Raw genomic sequence first — 12,112 nt, 5'->3', positions numbered from 1 at the left:
GATTTTATCAAAAGCGTTTTCTGCATCTAATGATATAATCATGTGGTTTTTGTTCTGACGTCTGTTGATGTATTTAATTATATTTATTGTCTTGCGAATGTTGAACCAGCCTTGTGTCCCAGGGATGAAGCCTACTTAGTTATGATGGATGATTTTTGAGATGTGTTGTTGAATCGGGTTTGCTAGGATCTTGTTGAGAATTTTAGCATCTATGTTCATCAAAGATATTGGCCTGTAGTTTTCTTTCTTTGTTGGGTCTTTACCTGGCTTGGATATCAATGTGATGTTAGCTTCATAAAATGATTTGGGGAGAGTTCCATCTTTCTCAGTCATCTGGAATACTTCCAGTGGGATTGGTATCAGTTCCTCCTTAAATGTCTTATAGAATTCTGCTGGAAAGCCATCTGGTCCAGGGCTTTTTTTGTAGGTAGTTTTCTTATTACATAGTCAGTTTCCTTGATTGTTATTGGTCCAGTTAGGGTCTCGATTTCTTCTTGTTTCAACCTAGGCAGGTTGTGTGATGTCGGAAAGTACTCCATTTCCTTAAGGTTTTCAAGTTTGTTTCCATACAAGTGTACACACTAGTCTCTAATGTTCTTTTGTATTTCTTCATGGTCAGATGTGACTTCATCTTTTGTGTTTCTGATTGCGTTTATTTGGGCTTTTTCTCTCTTTTTCTTGGTCAATCTAGCTAGGAGACCATTGATCTTGTTTATCCTTTCAAAGAACTAGCTTTTTGTTTCATAGATTTTTGTCTTCTATGTCCCAGATGTCGGCTTTTATTTTGGTGATCTGGATTCTTCTGTTGAAGTTAGGATTTTGGTGGTCTTGTTTTTCCAGCTTCCTTAGGTGAGTTTTTAGGCTGTTAATTTGTGATCCTTCCATTTTCTTCATGTGCGTTTGTAGAGATATGAATTCCCCTCACTACAGCTTTCATGGCATCCCAGAGATTTTTGTAAGATGTTTCTTCATTTTCATTTGTTTCCTGGTATCTTTTAATCTCTGTTTTGATTTCAACATTGACCCAGGAGTTGTTTGGCATCATGCTGTTTAGTGTATATGTCTTTGTGGGTTTTGGGGGAACTTTGTTGGTGTTGATGTTTATTTTTATTCCACTGTGGTCCGAGAAGATGCATGGCAAAATTTTGATCTTTTTTAAATTTGCTTATGCTTGATTTATGGTCAAGTATGTAGTCGATTTTGAGTACGTTCCATGCAGTGATGAGTAGAATGTATATTCTGTGGTCATTGGATGGAGTGTTCTGTAGATATCAATTAAGTCCATTTGGTCCTGTTTGTTTTTAAGAGATGAAGAAAAGATTTATTTAAGGAAGAAATCACTTTTCACAGACAGGAAGAGGGCTGTCACTCTAAGAGGAGTTTGACCGAGTAGTGTTTTATTGTATAGATGTATGGCCGTTGGCTTGTTCATTCATCCCTTGAAGTATTTTGGGGTAGTTCTGGTTTATAGTGATTTTAAGTAATCTGCTATAAACATTTATATGCCAATTTTCATATGAACATGCATTTTTATTTTTCTGGGCTAAAAAAGCCACAGAGCACAAGTATTGGATCATATTATAAGTGTATGATTAACTTTATATGAAATTTTAACACTGTGGAAAGAGTGGCTTTACCATTTTACATTTCCAACAGTAATGTATGAGAGTTTCAGTCTTCCCACATTCTTTCAAGCACTTAGTATTGTCAGTGTGTTTCAATTTTAGCCATTTTAATAAAAGTGTCATACTATCTCAACTTGGTTTTAACTCACATTTTCCAAATAGCTAATGATGATTGTTATCTTTTTGTGTGCTGATTTTCTATCTTTATATCTACTTTAGTGAAGTGTCTATTCAAGATTTTTGCCCATTTTAAAAACAAAGTTGTTTATTTTCTTACTATTGAATTTTGAGAGTTTTTAACATATTCTAGATTCTGAATACAAGTCCTTTATCAAATATGTGATTTCCAAAAATTTCCTCCTGGTATGTGGTTTGTATTTTTATTCTCTTAACAGAGTCTTTTGCAGAGCAGAAGTATTTCATTATGATAAAGTACAATTTATTGATTTTGATGTCATATCTCACAATTCTTTTCTTAATTTCAGTTCACAGAGATTTTCTCCTATGCTTTCTGTAAGAGTTTATAGTTTAATGTTGTAAGTTTAGCTCTATCATCAATTTTGAATTAATTTTTGTGTGAGGGGTATGAGGTTTAAATTTAGGTCCTTTTATTTTACATATATACACATGTCTAATTGTTTTAGTATCGTCATTGGGAAAAACTGTCTTGGTCCATTTTGTATGGTTAAAACAGAATACCACAGATAGGCTAATGTATAAAGAAAATAAATTCATTTCTTACAGTCCTGGAAGCTAGGAAGTCCAGTGTCAAGGTGTCAGCATCTAGTGACAGTCTTCTTACTGTATTATTCTATGACAGAAGGCAAAAGAGTGAGAGAAGGCTGAACTCACCTTTATAGCAAACCCACTCTTGTGAAAATTAACCCACTCCCATGATAACAAAATTAATCCATTCATGAGGACAGAGCTCTCATGAACCTCTTAAAGATCCCATCTCTCAACAAAGTTGGATTTGGGATTAAGTTTCCAACACATGAACTTTGGAGGACACATTCAAGCCATAGCACTGTTTTAATATTGAATTATCTTTTTATCTTTGTAAGAAAAATATCAGTTGGCTATATATGTGTGGGAGCAGTTTCAGGACTCTTTAATTCCACTTATCTATGTGCCTGACCATTCCCCAATACTACGCTGTCTTACTATAGCTTTATAGTAGTCTTAAAATCAGTAGTATAATTCCTTCAACTTGGTTTTTTATTTGCACAATGGTTTTGGCTATTCCAATTCCTTTGCCTTTTCATGTAAAATTTAGACTTGGGTTGTGTATATCTTTAAAATATCCTGCTGAAATTTTGATTGAAATTGCACTGTCTATAAATCAATTTGGGGATAATTTACATCTTTACTACATTGAGTTTTCCAATTCATTAGCATAGTATGTCTCTCCATTTATTTAGGTCTTCTTTGATTTTTTTATCAACATTTTATAGTTTTCAGCATATAAAACAGGTAGATGTCATTTAGAACAATTTTTTAAAAATTTTCTAATAAGATTAAATTTATTCAGTATCCTAGTAAAAGTTTTGATTATAAGTATCCAACAGTATAAAAAGCACAAAACAGATCTGTATATTTCTAATATATTAATACAAAGTTCATGACTACATACAGTACATCCTACAGGCAAAGAGAGGTGGAAAGGAAAAAGAAGACCGTCATTGAAGTCTAGTGAAAAATAAATAAATACAGAAGTAGAGATGACCCATATTGTAGTATATCCTACCACCAATACTGCAGCCAAAATGTACCCAAAAAAAAAAATTTCAAAATAATTCAAGAAGATGATAATGGCTGGCTTTTGTAATTCACCTCAAAGACCGTGGGAGAGCAATTCACTGTGTAGTCTGTGCATATGGTGGCTTGAAGCATGTAGGTTTTTTCCAAAAGGAGGAAATATAAAATATGTTTAGATTAAGAACTATAAAACTATAGGGTGCCCGTAAAAGTTGGCTTACTCTTTATTATTATACTACCCAATTTTTAAAAACTGGTTTAAAAAATAAGCACTGAATCTTGTTATTCTAAGGCAGACAAATGCTTCTCTCTCATAATGAAAAGTCCGAACTGGTGATATATCTTTCCTGAACATTTAGGAAAGAGGCAATAAGAGTACTTTGGTTTGGGTTCAAGTGAAAGGCTTTTAATGAGGATTTTAGAACTGAAGAGCTCCAAGTAGAACAGTGTTTTTAGTGTCTAAGTGTTTGGATTTTTTCCTGCTATTTTTCAACTAGATTTTTTTCTAGTTTAATTATTTGATGGTCATAGACCATATTTTGTATTATTTCAATTTTTTTCAACTTGATAAAGCTTGACTTTGCCCAGAACTTGGTCTATCTTTTTGAATCTCTCATGTACATGTAAAAAGGAATTTTTCATGTACTATTTTTGAGTGGAATGTTGTCAAATATTAATATAGCTACTTCAATTTACTTTTGATTAGCGTTTGCACAATATATCATTTTCCACCCTTTCACCTTTAACCTACCTATATTATTTCATTTGAAGTGAGTTTTTTGTAAGTGGTTCTTTTTTTTTAACCCAAACTTGAAAAAAAATCTGTTTTTTAGTTAATATATTTATACCATTTGCGTTTAATGTAATCATTGTGAATTTAGGTCTACTATTTGATTATTTGTCTTTATTTATTTTTTCTATTTGTCATTCCTTTGTTTTCCATTTTATTGCCTTTTTGGGGAGCAGGTCTTATTTAGACATTTTTAATTTATCTAATTTATCTAATTTTAATTTATCTAATTTGTTTTTAATTTATCTAATTTATCTAATTTGTTTTTAATTATATCTCAGTACATAATATTTTAGCAGTAATTTTAGAGATTACAATCTGCATATTTAATTTTTCATCATCTACATAAAATCAATATTTTACCACTTTAAGTGGAGTGTAAAAACCTTACCACCAGGTAGGCTCCTTTATCTTAACTCTTTATGTTACAATTATTTTACATATTACATTTGCACATTGGAAACCTCACATGACAGTGTTCTAATGTTGGCTTTCAGTCATCAAATGTACATAAAAAACCAAGGAGGAGAAGAATAGTCTACCATATTTACCATTTCCTGTTGCTCTTTTCTCATTCCTGATATTCCAGGTTTTCTTCTGGTATCATTTTCCTTCTGTCTGAAGATTTTCTTTATTGATCATTTTGTAGTACGTCTACTAGCAACAAATTCTTTTCATTTTTTTTTTAACTTGAAAGTGTTTTTATTTCACCTTCATTCCTGAAGAATATTTTACCGGCCCTAGAATTCTGGGTTGAAGCTTTTTTTTCTTTAAATATTCTTTAGAATACACTGGATCTATTGAATGACATTGAAATTGCTTTCACAGATGAGAAACCAGAGTCTGTTTGTTGCATTTTATCTTTGTATGTCAAGAAGAAACATGATAAACTAGACATTCAAATATATTATTTATTTGCACTTTTGCATTTGCTGTCTAGAATTCAAAGTAGAAAGGCTTCTATAGCAAGCATATAATGTTCACTTATGATGATATGAGACATTGAGCCAGCATAGCTCAAGATCACAGCCTGTCACTATTTTCATTCATTGGTCTCTTCCCCACAAATCACTGAAAAGACATATTATCTCTCTCAGTAAATTCTCAGTTGTCCTTTCATTTGACTTTCCAACTCTGTTGTAATCACATTTTCATTATTGCTTTGGCTAGAGACAATTAGTTTGACATTAAAAAACAAATGACAAACTCTATCTTCATTAATAGTTTTATTAATAATAAGGAGAATCAAAATGTCAATAATAGGATATTAGGCCATTTAGGTGTTTCTTGAAGTAACAGAGAATAGCCATATACCTTTTGAAATGCCAAGGAAATATCAATTCTAGCTCTCAGTATGTCTTGAATTGATGTGCTGGCACCAATATATCTCATTGCTCTCATCTAATCTAAGGTTCCCATCTGGCCAAGATTCTCTTCCCTATATATCTCCCCTTCCCCTAGTTACCATAAAAATTTCAGTTCAGCCTTGAGGACTCAGATCAATTGTCACTTTCATTTAGAAGGCATTTCTTCACTTGCTCTTTCCTACTGTGGCAGGCAGAATAGCAGGCCTCCAAAAGTGTCCATGTCCTAATCCTTAGAATCTGAGACTATGTTACCTTATTTGGAAAGAGGAATTTGCAGATGTGATTAGCATAGTGGCCTGGAGATTAGGAAATTATCCTGTGTTACTCTGGTGGGCCCAAACTAACTAAATGAACTTTTTTTTTTGGAATTAGAGTTGGAGTCTCACTCTGTCGCCCAGACGAGTGCAGTGACACACTCACGGCCATCCCAGTGTCGACCTACTGGGCTCCAGAGATCCTTCCTTCTGCCTCAGCCTTCCAAGTAGCTGGAATTACAGGCACTCGCTATCACGCCCAGCTAATGTTTTGTTTTGTTTTTATTGTAGAGATGAGGTCTCACCTCGTTGCCCAGGTTGGTCTCGAACCTACGGGCTCAGGCAATCTACTCACCTCAGCCTCCCAAATTGCTGGGATTACAGGCTGAGCCACCGAGCCCAGTCTAAGTGAATCCTTAGTGAGGAGAACCTTTCCTGACTGTGGTCATGTGGAGCTATGGCTAAGGAAGAAAGATCGGAGAAATGCAACATTGTTGGCCTTGAAGATGGAGGAAGGGTGCCAGGGGTCCAAAATTGTGGGCAACCACTATAAGCTGCAAAAGACAAGGAAGTGGTTTTTCCTTAGAGGTTCCAGAAAGGAATGTGTCTCTGCTAACACCTCAATCTTAGCCTCATGAGACCTGTGTCAGACTTCTGATCTATAGACCTATAAAAGAGTAAGTTTGTATTTTTTTAATCCATTGAGATCATAGTAATTTGCTACAGCATCAATAGGAAAGGATACAATACACCCCTCTTCAGGTTGTATTAAATGCCATTTTTATAAGCTCTTGCTACGTTCTACACATACTGCTAACAATATGTACATAGCATTAACCATAAGGCATTGATTTCCTCTGCTTGTCTGTTTCTTGCAATAGACTGTGTCTTGGAAGCAAGTATAGGCCTTGTGCATGGAACTGGATATCTCTGAATGTATTCATTCATCACACAAAACAGTTATAGAGCCATCATTTTACACTAGGCTCAGGGATAGAAGATGATAATAGCAATGCATATAAACATTGCCCTTCATTCCAATCAGTCTCCTGTCCGTTATTTTTCATTAAAGAAATTGTGAAGGAATCAGACATGATAAAGATGGGTGACTTCACCCACATGTGGACCTTAACAGCATCATATCTTTAGATCTGGCAGTCAGAGGACATTAAAGACATATTTGTATCCACAAAACCTTTCCGGTGAATCAGTGAGGTTATTTTGGGAGATATGATGTGTCAAGAAAGGAAGAAACTGCAGAAAGGAAATGCAATTGCTTATTTTTTACACAAAGAGTGTCAGGCAGGAGGCATCAAGCAATATTGCCCATGACACCATCAGAAAGATGGCTATTTCTAAGCCAAGTTATGAATCATGTTAGGCGCACTCTGTCCAGGAAGCAAAAGAGAGGAGATCGACTTTGGGCTGAATTTGTGTTCCTGTTGGCTTTTGGCAGGAGGCACCTACCAGTCACATCTGTCAGAACCAAGTCTAGGAGAGTTCTCTTCTCCCTCATCTACTTTCTCCCTTGACCTGTGCTGTACTTGTATCTGCAGGATGCCTACCTTCCCTCAGTTGCAGTTATGCTCCTCAAAGTGACCTTTTCTCTAGGGACACACTCTGCCTTAAAAAAAAAAAGTATTTACCCTTCAGACTTGGTAGCTCAACTTCTATTAAACTGAGAACTTCTCCACTCCTAGAAAGTTGCTTGAGAACACAATCTTGTTTCATCATTGGCATTTATCCCATTTTCCTGCAAGCTTACTTAACCTGTTCCCATCAGTGTGAATCAAGGAGGTAAGTGTTGACCTGTAAGTGCCTGTACAAACTTGGTTAACTCTTTAGGAGAAAGGTTTGTGTGTTACTCCGGCCTGGCAAATAATTTTCCAGAAATGAGGTGTAGGATAAACAAACAATGAAGTTACCTATGAGGTGCCAGTTTAGAGAATCTTGCCAAAAAACAAAGTACTAGCCAGATTTTTTAACCAAGAAGACATTAGGACATGCAGAAGGAGGGCAAACAGTTCCTCAGAACTGTGTTTTTATTGAAACTGGCTAAAATGTGACACAGAGTAAGTGAATGAGTCAGGCTAAATATATTACAGTGTCTAGTCTCATCAGCTTTTCCTAGGCTGTGTTTCATGTACCATACAATTAATTTGGTCTCAGCTCCCACTATTGATTAGGAAGATGGCTGGGATGATTGTATCTTCCAGAGTTGTGTTCAGCAACTGCAAGCAGACAAAAATTCAGTCAGGTATTTTATTTACTCTCTATCCTCTTCTTCTAATTTTTTAAAACTAACCAGTACAATTCATGATCTTGCAATTTTCTATCTCTTTGAGTCATTCCCTTTCTAGGTTCCTGCTGTCCTATTATATTTTATGTGGTGTGATTTTCAATTAGCCCAGGGCTGGGCTGAAGTCAACTAGGTCAGAGGTTCCTTCAGAAAGTTATTTTCCTAATAAATAGACTAATAAAACAACCACTTTGGGCAGATTACAATTTTATCCCATGTCCAAGCATATTTTATACCTTGCTTCATCTTAGCTTGTTAATTGTATATATTTGAACGGGCTTTAGAGATTGTCTTTGAATAGTGGTCATGCTCAGACACTTCTTGGGAGATGGTTTGACTTTTCTATCTTCAAGATTTTGCCTGTTGTGCCATATATCAATTATAATAAGTTAGAGATTTTGCAGTTAAAAAAAATCTTTGTGGCTTAAAACAACAGAGACATACTCCTCTCTCAGGCTATATGTCCACTGCTGGTTGATAGAAGAGTCTCTTCATTGTCAATGGGCAGGGTCCTCAGGCTGACAAAGTAGCTGTCATCTCTTCATCTCAGTGGAAAAGAGACCTCTAGAGAACCTTACATTGACAATTAAGTGCTCTAGCCCAGTGTGACATATATCACTTCCATTTACAACTTACTGGCCCTAACCAACCTCAAGAAAACTAGAAAGACAATCCTACCATGTTCCAAGAAGCTGAAGACAGAAAATACCTAGTAAACAACACCAAATGACAATCATGTGCTGCTACAGAAACTTGTACTTTGATGCTGCCATATGACCTATGAATTACCAAATTGCAAGCCTTGCCATCTTACAAATGCCTGATATCATAATACCATAATAACCTATCAGATATTTAAGGTAATTGCATGTGTTAAGGCAGCATACATTTAGGTTTCAGTTTTCTCGTATTTTAAACTGCTTCTCTTTATCTCTGTGGCTACTATCATCTCCCTTCCCACAATCCTACCCCCCGACACACAACTCTCTCCACCCAATCTCAACTACTCCAGTCATTTCCTAATGGGACTCCTTGTTTCTACCCTTGCCCTCCAAAGGCCATTTCTTCACATGACTCCAGAGTGCTTCTCTTCAAAATGTAAATCTAATCATGTCTTTTCCTGCTTAAGACCTTCCAGTTTTCTCCCATCAAACAATAAAACACAAACTCATCCCCATGGCTTGTTAGATCTCAACCCCACCTACCTCTTCAACTTTACCTGGTACCATTTTTCTTTGCCCACTCTGCTCCAGTAACAGTGACTTTATTTTGGATCTTCAAATAAGCCAAACTAATTCCTGCATTCGAATCTTTGCATTAAGTCTTTCCTCTGCCTGGAATGTTCTTTCTTCAAATCTTCACATGTCTGGCACCTCCTCGACATTCAAGTATTATATCAATGTACCATCTGTAGAGAGGTTGTCCCTCACCACACATTCTAAAATAGTGCCCCCTCTAGTCACTTACTGTGATTCATTCATTTAATAAATATTTAATGTCAACCTTGTGCCAGACACGAATTAGATGCTTAAAGTATATTCATGAACATAGCAAACAAGTATTCTTACTTTAGTGCAGAGACATGCAGCATACAATAAATATGTCAAGCCAGTTATATATTTTATTTTTTAATTGGTTTTTAAAAAGAAAGAAAACTATTTGAATAGGCTCCTACTTGTCTAAATTGGGACAATGTTAAATATCACAGTGGTGCTTAAATCTGGCCACTTCCATAGAATTTGTACTTCAGAATACTGAAAGTTTATGATTAAACTTTGAGGGGAAGTTTCTCTGTATATAAGTATTTCAATTAATCAATGGAACATGAATGATAGAATTAGAGTATCACCGTTTTCCAACATGTTAAGCAGGATAATTCCTTGCTGTAGGGGGCAGTCCTGTGTATTGCAGGATATTTAGAAGCATCTCTGGCTGCTGCTCTCCAGACATTGTCAAATATCCCTTGTGGGGATAGGGGCATTGTCCCTCCTTGAGAACTACTGATCAAGGAAATGAGCATCAGTAGTGATTTATATGACTAAATGAGAAACAGACAGACATTATGTACTCTCTGATGGAAATATAAAACATAGCCTGTGAAGTAGTCTTGCCAAAAAACAAAAATAAATAAAACCTGAATCTGATTAAGTCTCTAGATCTAACTACCAATATACTGGAAGTACAGGGGACAGAGGACCAAATTAGACAATGCCAGAAAAACAATCAGCAAAATCCAAACTATGGGAAATAAATAATCTGTTTCTTCAACCCAGGGTTTCAAGGTAAAAACAAAATAGAAAAAAAATATAGGGATAGAGAGGAAACATAGATTAAAAGAGATTTTAAAAACAGCAAAAATTAGAGGAATGCAACAATGATTGGATACTTGGTGATATTATTAAAATTTTGATAAAATAATAATTTTGTGATTATATTTTCTAAAGGAATCTCTTCCTGTTGGGGATTGATACTAAAATGAAGATTTTTATTACTTGCAGATTCCATATTTATGAACTCACCTGCTCACTAAAATTTATTTGTAACCTCAGAATTAACACTCAAAGTACTTTCACAATCATTCAGAGACATGTGCTGAGAGATAAAAATCTTGATTCTTTTGAAGCACACATTCACAGCTGAGGCTGAACAAGGCAACGCTGCCTTCTTGTTAAAGCTCTCATACTACAAACTGTAAATACATGTTCTTTTTATGATCTTCTTAGTGCCATATTTTTTGCATTTTTTTGTTTTTTCTTGGGGTTTTGTTGTTTAAAATGTCCCCTAATTATAATGCTGAAGGGCTCTCGAGTGTTTCTAAGTTGAAGAAGGCTGTGATGTGCTTAACAGGGAAAACACAAGTGTTAGATTCGTTTTTTTCAAGCTTGAATGATAGTGCTCTTGACCCTGAGTACAACGCTAAGGAGTCAACAATATATACTAATGGAGGTGCACTTCTGTAGAAACACATATAAGGCATGTGACCAGTGGCTCTCAGGAACCTAACTGTGTATTTCCCCTAGGAGTAATGGTTTAATATTTGCTGATTCAATGTTCACAGTGGCATTATTAAACATAATTAAAAATCAGGAAAACAGACTTTATTAGAAATGTAATTATCTCGTTATTAGGTTTGATTTAAAATAATCAGGTGTGAAGGAAGGGGCATACCTCATCAACAAGGGTACCTGCATAACGAACATTTGTATACTTAACCCTGAATTGTACCCCACATTTTTACAATAAGATGAATAAATAATAAAATAAATAAAAAATACATTCAAAAGAAAAAAAAGAATAGCAGATAAGGATAAATGTCAAAATATTGACCATGGTTTTATAAAATTGGTAATGAATACTTAGAATTGTATTATACTCTACTCTTGCATATGTTTGAAATTTTCTAATAAAAAGTTAGAAAAATAAAGTAGATAAGTGGAATATAAATTTTAGGAGGTAGGCATCAGAAGTTTACAATTTCAGTTAAAATGGGCAGGTGACATTTCAGAAAGAGGTAAGGAAGTTGCCCTTATAGATAGTTGGAACACGAACAATCTAAGCAGAGAGAATAGTCAGTGCAAAGTCCCTGAGGCATAGCATAGCAGATCTATTCAAAGCACAGCAAGGAGGCCAAGGCAGCTGGAGTTGAGTGAGCCAGGAGCAGATGAGGTCAGAGAGGTCATAGGAAGCCTTTGCAAGGGATGTGATTTTTACTCTGGGTTCGATAGGTAGTCAATAAAGAGTTTTGAGAAGAGAGATATCATTAGATTTAAATTTTTAAGTGATCATCTGGCTTCTGTGTTGAGTCTAAACTAGACTATAAAGAATCTGAATTGAGTTGGTGGGAGTGTAAACTAGTGCAACCTCTGTGGAAAGCAGTGTGGTGATTCCTAAAAGCTCTAAATATCAACCTCCCATATGACCCCTCAGTCCCCCTACTGGGAATATATCCTGAAGAACTGAAATCACTCTATAAAAAAGATACCTGCACACGTATGTTTATTGCAGCGTTGTTCACAATA

This window comes from Carlito syrichta, unplaced genomic scaffold (genome assembly GCF_000164805.1).
Source record: "Carlito syrichta isolate Samal-C Ts95f unplaced genomic scaffold, Tarsius_syrichta-2.0.1 Scaffold311945, whole genome shotgun sequence".
Taxonomy (NCBI): domain Eukaryota; kingdom Metazoa; phylum Chordata; class Mammalia; order Primates; family Tarsiidae; genus Carlito; species Carlito syrichta.
The sequence above is the reverse complement of the archived record's forward strand: the minus strand, read 5'-3'. Positions refer to the sequence as shown.